Here is a 10,989-nt window from a genome sequence, read left to right as displayed (position 1 = left end):
GTAAGCAGGGAAAGAGTAAGAATATCAGAGTCTGGGTCTGCAGGCTACATCAAAAGGTGATCTTCTGGTTTCTGAAACAAGGGAGTTCAGAGGCCAGGCTGGCACGTGCTGGATTTGCACCAACCCATATGATCAGCTTCCAGCTGTGGAAACTAGATATGAAATAGGGATGGGGTCTCATCTTAGACTGGAGTCTGGATATGACCCTGGCAGACATCAGCTGGCATCTGACCAGAAACCTGGTTCCATGGTGTAGGTAACACCACCTATTGTAGCAATTTATCATGTGGGTTGTGAAGCTGCACATATGGTGCAGTTATTATTGTGGCTGATACTAAAAATACATCACTTGGTTTGCTCCATGGTGGCTCCTTTTGTGCTTACTCTGCCAGAGCCACTTAGTACACTCCGGTAACTTGCTGTGTGAGTTTTTTATTTCCTACATATTCCTTGTTCAATTTCCTACTGGGAAGGGAGCCCTGACAGTGTCAGACTCAAATCTGCCTCCTTGTGATGATAGCAGTTGCCAGTTGCAGTGTTTTTCAGCAACTGTGTGTTTTTACAGAAAGCAAACTCTTTTCATTGAAAAATACCTACCCAAGTAAGTTCTGAAGTGTGACCAGCCATAAGTAGAATAAATGGTGCTTTCCATAGTTACTGGTGCAATTTGCCTCAGAGAAGTGGCTATATCTCACAGACACTGTGAATTTACTTAGTATGGGACTTAAAAGCGACATGCAAAGACATAAAGTGGAAGCAAGTTTTTGTCATCACCTGAAGCTATTCATTTAAATAATGTTTGTGCTCTCATACGTCGATGTTTCATTTATGTTCATGTGGCTGATTCCCTGTATTGGTGTGGCAGTGCCAGTCTATCAAGCATTAAGTTAATTAACTGCATATATTTTATGTTGATATGTATAAGGTTCTGTTTGTCATTTACGTGATACTCAGAAATGTTTTAATTTAGGCTATGCCACCTCTGCATTTGGGCTGTGACAGTCTGAATCTGTTTGATCAAGTGAAAGAGCAAAATTTATCTAAGATGACTAGTGGTTGGGTTAGCTCCACCCTGCTTTGTTTGAGTTTTGAACTGGTTGGTTCATAATGCACTGAGCAGATACTGAGCACTTTCAGAAAATGCACTTTGCTACAGAGACTTTATACCTCTGTGCCAAAGGATGGGCAGTTTAAACTGTGCCAGTCACCTTATGTAGCCAAGAGGATGTTAGTGAAGCCTAAGTCATATGCCAAACCAAATAAATAAAATTAAACTATGTGAAAATATTATTTAAAGAGCTATATTAACTTATCAGTGCATGCAAAGCGAACGTCTGTTTAAAGTCTCAGTTGCAGCTGAGTAGACCCTGCAAACTACAAGCTGACACCAGACTGCATTGGTCCCAGGACAGCAAATTCTTTTAGCTAGTTGTGCAACCTACCCACTGTCTCCTACAGAGGCTGGCCTTGGGTAAATGCCCTCATTTCACATTGCTTCAAGCAAGTTTGACCAGCAGGTTTAGCAGTGGAGATTTCTCCAAGATGCCAAGAATGTTTTCTTAACACAGTGTAAGCAGGTAAATAGAGGACTTGATCTGGAGATCTGCACTGTGACTCTGATTTCTCTCAAAGCAGAGGAAGTTTAGGCTAGATTTGTATTTCTGTGTATGTACAATTGATATGGCTCTAGTGTGCTATTCAAAAGTGCCAGAGTGTTTTGTCTAGCATTAAGAAAGCATCCATTAACATGCAATGTGTGTAGGTGAGCAAGACATCTGATTAACTTTCTCCTCTGTTTCAGGATCAAAATGTGGATATAATGGAAATAAAATGACTTGTTAATGACTTTGGTAATGTAGTGTCTCTGAGAACAGTATTTGGAGGGGCATGACATAGTTGAGAAACAACTCAAATTGTGAGTTTTGGCACTTACTACTCCATTTTAGCCACCAGCTTCCTTTTGTGTAGTTACAAATTGCCAGAGCAATAACTGCAGCCTCACTTTAGCTCACGGTGAGTGCCCTGGCTGAGATACAGGAGTTCATGGCAAAACTCCCTTTGGCTTCAGCAGGGCTCTAATTTCTCCTTCAGTATACAGTTGCTGCAATCTCTGAATAGCTCACAATAATGTTTCTAAGCTTTTAAATGCAAAACAAGATATAATTAAGACTAGACCAAGGACTCACTCCTGAGATGTCTGTGCACACTTGGACACGTGAATGACTGAGTAGGTAGGCAAATATAAGCCTAGTAAGGGCAAAATACTAATTTTGCCTTATACTGGTTTGCTACCTGAATGAGCTATTTAGATTTTAAGAACAGGTCTGCATGTGTTAGCTTTCTTTTAAACCTTTCAGAAACACACGTGCATTTCTTGCACTTACTGAACTGATCAATCTGCTTTTAAGTCAGCAGTATCATTACCAAGGCTTTTTTGTCACTCCTAAGAATGTCTGTAAGTGCCTTGAGCAAGTGAGATGTGTATAAGATTTGACTGAGGTCTTGTTAAGGGTGTAGAGAGAAACAGTGGCTGTGGAAGGAAGTGCTGTTCTCTGCCACAGCTGAAACCAAGTAAAGCCTTACACAAGATTATTAAAGATTTCATTTTAAGCACAGGTTTATGTTACAGATTCCTAACACCTCTGGGGATTTCTGTTGAGAGATTGCTAATGGGAAGATCTTTTACAAAAAACCAGTTGTTTAGTTTCACTTCTGCTCTAGCACAAAACTTTCTTGCAGCATGCTAACACCTTTATTGAGTGAAACCACTTTATAGAGGAAGTTCCTTAGCTCTCATTAGACTTCTCTCACTGGATGGTCGTATTTCTCCCATGCTGCTGTTTGCAGGCTGGTCTGCCTTCAGTAGCAGAAAAATATTTTCATATGCACTATGGAGTGCATACACAGGACATTATTTTTGCCCATGTGCTACACATGCTGTGCATGTACTCGATAAATGAGGCAGGATGCTTTGAGTAGAGGTCAAAGGCTGAGCAGAAAAAAAAACACTGAATGACAGGGAACGAAGGGCATGCTTTAAGTCATGTCTGTGGCCCTGAACTCTTGTGGGAAGGATGGGGCAAGAAGCCATTTAGACTAGTGGGTACTACATGTATAGACAACTGTACACAAGCTGCAGCAGTTACAGTTACATAGTATGAAAATAGTTCCTGATATATCTGAAAGATTTTCCATGCAGCATTATGGGCTAACCTATTATTATTCTCCAGTATTAGCCTATTCTTATATAACTACCACATGTATATATAATCCTAATATTGTTCTAATCCCTATATAAACCTAATATCAACCTACTCTTATGCCCTAGCATCAGAGGCAAAAGGAGAAATGGTTTCACATTTTTGTTGCTGTTGCAAATATTTAGAAGTGTTAAAGACATATATTAAAATACTGTTTTCTTACACATGCATGTCTGATTCTGACAGATGTATCTACAATATCAATGGAATAAATATGCAGAATAGGGCAGCCTCTATTCAGTTTGGGAAATAAAAAGCCCACAGGAGTAAGGCAGACCATATATTTTGCAGAATTCAGTGGGTGATTTAGCTGTATCACAAGCTTCTCCATTGTTCTCTTTCCTTCTGCAAAAGTTCTCTGTGGTTTCGGCTCTGGGGTCTCTCATTGAGCTATAGTGTATTGTCTGTAAAGTCTCCGATTAGTATGGATTTTTAGCACTATTGTGAGAACCCTGGAGAGTGAAATTAAATGTAGATGACAAGAGAGCGCTGAAACCCAGCAGAATTACAGTTTCAATTATGCAACTACAAACATGGATCAGAGGCATATTCCTAAACCCTCAGTTCCATCTGGGTCTCAAATGACTTCAAACTCACATACAATTTCCTTGTTCAGTTGAAACCTGTCTTATTTCTGCCCATGGTCCATTCGTTTTCCTGGGACAGCTATTAAAGATGTTTAGTCTGGGAGGCACTAAGAATTGCTTTAGAAACCCGAGCTAATATCCCTATTGGGAAATGGTCTTCTATATCTCACACTCTCTGTCTCCAAATGACGTCTGGTGCAAGTCCAGAGGCTGAAATTAGAAAGTACACTGCAGCTGCTTAAATAACCCAAATTCATTTTGGATGGTTTCTCCAGGAGTATAAAACTATGTGCATGATGAGCCAGCTACTTCTGAGACCTCCAGGCACTGCTAGATCATAATCTTATAATAACAGATATGAAATACAATAAGAATTGTTATTAGGAATGTTGACCTAACAATATGGGCGAATATATCATCTCTGGCAAGTATACCCAGATTTGAGATAACTTGTTCTGTTTTGTATGGTATTTAGGATTCCATGTGGCAAGGCTGAAATGGATGGGTATTACAGTTTGGTCCATGCCAAAACTGAGCAATAACATGAAGTATAGGCTCGAATACACTTGTGGTAAGGCTAGTATAGCTAATGTGTCAGGAAGACAAGCATACTGAAACATCAAGTTTTAGTAACATAAAAGTAGTTTTTTAGAGCAAAGTCTCTGGAGTAATTCACCAGCTTCCCTCTCCTAGTGAAAAGCATGAGCCTGCCAATTATATATGAAATATCCCACTAAGTTGTGCAAATTCTCGTAGTGTGACCAGGCTGAAAGTCAAAGATAGTGTCAGATGTTGGCTGTATCCTTTCAACAAGTTCCACATTATAAGTAACCACATAACCACATAAGCTATTAGACCTTAAGGCAGAGTGAGGATGTCCTGGGCTCATGCTATTATTTCATGTTGCTAAGAATTTTATCGAATATGTGGTACAGTTGAATGGAGTTTCAACCCTTTCTGGTATGCTGCTCATTACAGAAATGGGGATTAACAGAGAAAGATTGTATTAAGCCAGTTAGAAATTGCTGAAAGGGCTATGAATAGGGAACCAGAGTGTCAGTAGGCATAAATTGGCACAGCTCAGCTCAACTTTGTGGACTATGTCTGTTTTAAATCTCCTGAGATTCCAGCTCATTATATAGAAACCTGCGTCCATATATAGATCATAGCAAGTAAAGGTTAAAATTTAAGATCACAGAAGAAATGCATTAGTAGATAATACTACCTTTCTCCTTTTTTTCAAAGTCTCAAAGTCAAAATGTCCTTTACAGGTGACATACTGTTTAGGGTGCTAAGTGTGTATGTTGCTGCAGAATAAATCCAGTACATTATTAGGAACATAACATGCTTGTATTTCTTTTTATTGCCATTTTAATTTTATTGCACTTTTACAAAAGATAAAATAAAAATTTAATGTGTCTAACAATTAAAAAAAATCCAAAAAACCCCACAACCATCAACAAGAAAAACCTAACCAGCTCAAAGCTCTTAGGCATATATTCATAGCGGTGTTGCCAAATTTCAGACACAGTCTGGATTTTTCCTTGCTAGATTTCCTCTTCAGATGTCTCAGCTGAAACTAAAATTTTAATTCCACACAGAAAATTATAAAAAGAAAAAAAAAAATTGGCCCTCTTTTCTGCAAAGTAGGAAGCTGTGCTGGTTTTGGTAGTGCTCAACAGCCACTGCAGAGCTACTATGTGATAATCACATCCCGTGCCTTTCAACCTGATTGAGAAATCATCAGGCTTTTGCCAGGAGTGCTTCATGGAGTCAGTGCTGTCCCACAACCATTTCTGCTGGAGAGGCTTGAGGGAGGCGCAGCTGGGAGATGCGAGCAGCCAAACATGCCCACTGCCTGCTTCCATTGCTGCCTCTTCGGAATGTGGGACTGGGTGACTCCAGTTTTACAGCTGGCTTTATTGGTACTAACAGCAACCACGCACAAAGGCTGCTGAGGGAATCAGGAAAGAGTCAAGCCCTGAAAAAAAGAAGAATTTTGTTGAGCTGTAAGCTTTTTTGTGAATTCAGGCACTGCTCTGGCTTTTGAGAAGAAAGCTGACAGGCTGATATGGTCCCAACATTTTGATGTATTTTCTGATAGAGTTCAGTAACAAAAAGGTCCAGACTCACATAGGTGGATTCATTTTTCCCTTGAACTGGAATAAATCAGGCAGTGGCATTACATCAAAGCCACACTGGTATAATCAGAATTGAAACAGGGCTCGTTTAGCAGTGTGATGCTATGAAAGATGTTATTTTGCATAACCCTTCTCAAAGAAATGAGACTATTAGACTACTCCCTTTTTTTTTTTTCTTTTTGTAATGCCACAAAAGAAGCTGTTTTTGATGTTTGGCTAAAGAATTCCTATTTTCAGACTCTGTTGTCCACTGCTTATGACCTTAGCCCTTCAGGCTTAAATTCTCTGCGCTGGCTCCGTTTTGGGCTTAATGTTTTTATGAGGAATGCAGCAAATGAAGGTGAAACAGCCAGAGAATGCAATTTGGAAGAAACACATTGCTTTTCCCCAGAACACTTCTCCCTTTTCCCCAGCTCTCTGATTTCAAAGCCAAAATCCCTGGTGGCACAAGTAAGCCTCAGTGGGCCCCATAACAGCTGAGCTAGGCCAAGTGCTTCCCTCCTGACAGGGCTGTGCTGTGGAGGGGCTCATGCACAGCGCTGGGCTCTGTCCCACTGGATAGGACACTGAGGAAACATCACTAAATAGCAAAGGAGGCACCTGTTAAAAAAAAGTTAAGGCTGCAAGGGTAACTCCTCAAGACCTAGGAGATGCCATTCTCACCCTTTATAAATAGGAATTGTTTGGCTAGTAATAATTTTTCAAATTGACCTTGCTCACCAAATAGCTGCTTTTTCAGTATTTCCTTCCAGTCAGGCCCACACATGACTGTGGGGCTGTGTTCAGGGCTCCCCAGCCAAACCCTGCTCCCAGTATGGCATGGCTGCTTCTTACTGGGAACATGGCAGGGGGTTTCAGGATTGTGTCTAAATACTTTTGAGTATTAATTGGTTGCTGCTGCTCATGAGGGTGTGGAGAGGTGAGGCAGTGCCTCCTCCCTAATGCTGGAGAACACAGGACTGAAAGTAGAGATTATTTTAATGTTTTTAAAACAAAATATTGCACCATGTCCTTTTAAGTATATGCTAATGTGAGATACCAAGCCTGAAAGTCCTGGACTGACTGTTTCCATTGTAGACTTTATAGAAATGTGTCCTATTACTATTATTATGATTAATTTCAGTCCTGGGTGATCATGGGCTCTGCAGATCTGATATTGTGCATCTTAAAATGGGTACTCAGAATACAAATACAATCATCATGTAGGTACTGACACTAGCTAACTCTTTGAGCAATGTGGCCAGCATAGATGGGAATGCTTTGGCAAGTGCAAAGCAGATGTAAATTTAGTCTCATTCCCTCCATGGGTGAGTGCAGTTTTTACAGGCACATGGTTTCCTGAAGAGACACTTGTTCAGCCTTGGTACAGCAAGTACCACCAAATGTTGGGTGCACATTTCATTTTGAGAATCTCCTATCCAAAGCTATTGTCCTCTTATTTCTCTACTTACTTAAAACCTTCTACAGTTGGGGAAGAGTTAATCTCTTGTAAGCGTGCTGCTTATAAACCTCTCCTTATTGCGGTTCTGTAGGAAAAAAAAACCCTTTGGATAAACAAAGAAATGTGTAGTTCCAGATTTACAATAAACGTTCACATCTTTCTGGGGAGCACTAAAAGACACAGGTCTTGTTTTGGTGTACTGTAAATTCAAATTTGCACTCTGTGGTGAAGTTTTCCAAATTATTTATATTCTGTGGTCTTGACTGAGGTGGCATCTCTATGTGCATACATATATATATATATATATGTATACGTAGTAACTTTTATATTCATATCTTTATAAAAACATATAATGGAAGATATATTTCATCCTCCATTTATAAAATGTGAATGTAGCTTTTGGACCCAAATATTCACTGGTTGAAGCTTTAAAAGTAAGTTTAATTTTTTCCTCTTTTCTGACTCTTGGGAGTCATAGATGAGAAGTGATTTCTATGAATGGGAATTGTATTTAATCTAATATGGTAAAGTGATAGGTAGTAAAAACTGGTACCATATACATCATCCTCACTATACTATTTGAGCAAAACTGGCATGTTTCTTGGACTTTTTTCAGCTGTCTTTTTTCCCTACTGTTCAGAAGGAATGCTATTTTTTAGTATTGTAAGATAAATTATTATATTGGTTGGATGAACAAGCATCAGGGCCTTAATTAAAGAATGAATTTTATAGAATTAGATTTGTACATAAAATATATTCCTTTTAAACAATGAAACTATTTAATATTTTAGCTGTAATAAACCATATTTTTTACTTGAATGCCATGCCCTATTAGAGTAAGATAAAAACTGCAGTAATCTCTGATTCTTCACAGTATGATTTCATAAGAGATAAAATTTATGTATTACTGGAAAATATTACAAGTAGGAAATTTATTGAGTTGTCAGTATAATAAGCATACTGAGCATAAAGTCTGAGGCTTTTCACAGTTATGTATGAAATTAATGTAGCAGAACTCTGTGCACGACCTTATGGAAAATTAAGGTGATAGTTATCTTAAACACAGCTGATGGCAGTCGCTGCCATTTTCTCGTGGGTTTCTCCTGCACACTCACTAGCACTATGCCTGGGTGCTCTGGCTGGGATGTGTGCCACATGGAAGATGAGGGATCCCAGCTGCTGAGCCCTCATTACACCTTTGGGGTTCCCATTCATGGTGGCAGCAACTGCTTTTTGCACAGGTCTGTCATACCTTTTTGGAATGAGTGGTTGCATCGTATTAAGAAGATCACTATAGGGTTTCAAGATGATTTTTCTCCTTCTGGAGAAAGCTGTATTGGAACCATGTTTCCTCTTTTAGTGCTTTACAGCAATGAAGCCTTCAGGCTAAGGAGAGCTGCAGCCTGGCTGCAGATGGAGGAAAAAGCAGATTATGTACACGGTTAATTTGGGGCAGATGCCTGCCAGCTTCAATCCAGCTGTGCTCACAAATACACATCCTTGTGGTCTGGTATCTCCAGCAACGCAGTGTGTTACAGTGGGTCAGATACGGAGATTACACCTCATTTTGCCAGATGCCCAGTGTAAAATTGGTCCCTTATTCAATGTCCTGACTATTTCACAAGGTGTGAGAAGGATCACAAAGTAGTTATCAGATCTTCCAGCAAATCTACACTTCTTGTGGCGTCAGGCAGTATGCATGTACTCTGTATTGCTCCAGAACAAATTCAGTAAAGCAAGGCAGCTGTCCCAACACATTTTTTTTCAGGCTGGTCTCTTGAAAAGCTAATGTTTTCCAAGTGCTGTAATACACTTGAATGAGATGTGGATGCACTGTGGAACAGAAAATATTAATATTATTGATTTGAAATAATAAAGTATCTTTTTGAATTCCTGCTCTTTCAGGAGACATTCCTGAGGGACTGCACGACAGGGCCCTTATTAAACTGGCAGCATGCTTTTTGAGATGAGAAATTACATATTTGATTCTAGCATTTTTATGAAGAAAATAAAAATCTCTGAAAGGTCCGCAAAGCTGGAAGTGGAAGGGTGAGGTCACTGGTGTTGTTATAGATGGGCCATTCATATTAAATGATATAAAAAAGAATGGAAGTTATCATTGCAATGTGTCTGACAGAGTTTCCTTTATAGAAAATTATGTGGCTCAACACAATGCAACCTGACATAATGCAATGTGATGTTATAAATGAGAGGTACCATGGTTAGTTGTAATGTATAATTTGACACAATATGTGTGCTATGCATGAGCTGGCAGAAAGTGTGCTGTGGTTCACTGAGTACCCAAATTGCTTTCAAATGAGAAGCTTGCCATGTCATGGTGCACAAAAGTAAGCTGGCAGTTTAGTGATTCAGTCATAGGCTAAAAAACTGTAGGCATATAAATGCATTTCTTTGGAGTTTTGGGCTGATGCATAGGCACAGGTGCTGACCTAAGGAGACATAACATACAAATTGGCATGTGAAAGATCCCTGCTACTATTAGAGTAGCGTGACTTTTGTTTTCTGCCATAAGCTTGGATACACCCAGGCTGGTCTCAACACTACACCACTGCTCAGCTAGTTGGAATATGATGAACTGCAAAGATTACTTTTAAATCAGTGAGCCCAGGTGCCCATGCTCTGATGGTTCCAGCTGTCTCTAGATCAGTTAAGAGCATGTTGTTGTTGAAAGTTCATGAATTTTCTGGTAAATTCTGCCTTTTGACCAGCAAAAGGATGGGAGTAGAAAGAGGTACACTGATATGTGATTTTACTGCTAGCATCAGCTTTGTTGAAAATGGAAACAATTCTTTATTACTTTAAAAACGTGCACAAGAGAGAAATAACCCTATAGGTCAGCAGTCTTTATGCCCTCTGGTAATGGTAAGCAACACAGGGGATATTCCCAGGTTCACACACCTGGATCTTTCTTAGATGCTAGGGCATTCCCATCAGGCCCACAAGGAGAGTCCTGCTTTGTAGAGGTAGTCACAAAACATTTCTGAGCTGACCATAGTCTTTGCATAGTCTTGTACAGGATCTTTGTTTAGCTCATCTGGCCCGCAAAGACCTCTAATTAATTTCCTGTGCCAGTATCCATGCACAGTTTTCACGTTGGATTACATAAGAGTTATTATTATGATTATTATTGTTGTTGTTTTTGCTGCACAGAGTACAGAAGTTATTTCCTGCTGCCTCTGTTTAAAGCATTTAAGAAAAATATCCTCAAATCCCTCTGCCTGCCTTTTCAGAGATGTGACTGGATAGTCCATAAATGTAGAATGCACATGAACATTTTCTCTGCTTCTCTGGAGAATAAGTGCATTGTTTTAAAAGTCGTAATTGTGAAGCTACAGTATTAAATAAAACTATAATTATTTCAATACAAATATATTAAAAGGCATGCAAGAAATGAAAATGTTTTTTCTCTGTGCTTTGTCCGATGTTGGGTGATTGGATTTCTGCCCATCCTGTGATGATATGCATTCATCATGCATACTGCAGAAGAGGCTTCTCTGCAAGCAGAGGTGTGGCAAACCAGAAACAATCTGTGACAAAAT

The sequence above is a fragment of the Lichenostomus cassidix genome, chromosome 2 (genome assembly GCF_008360975.1).
Source record: "Lichenostomus cassidix isolate B80296 chromosome 2, HeHo_3.0, whole genome shotgun sequence".
NCBI lineage: Eukaryota > Metazoa > Chordata > Aves > Passeriformes > Meliphagidae > Lichenostomus > Lichenostomus cassidix.
This window is presented reverse-complemented; position numbering follows the sequence as displayed.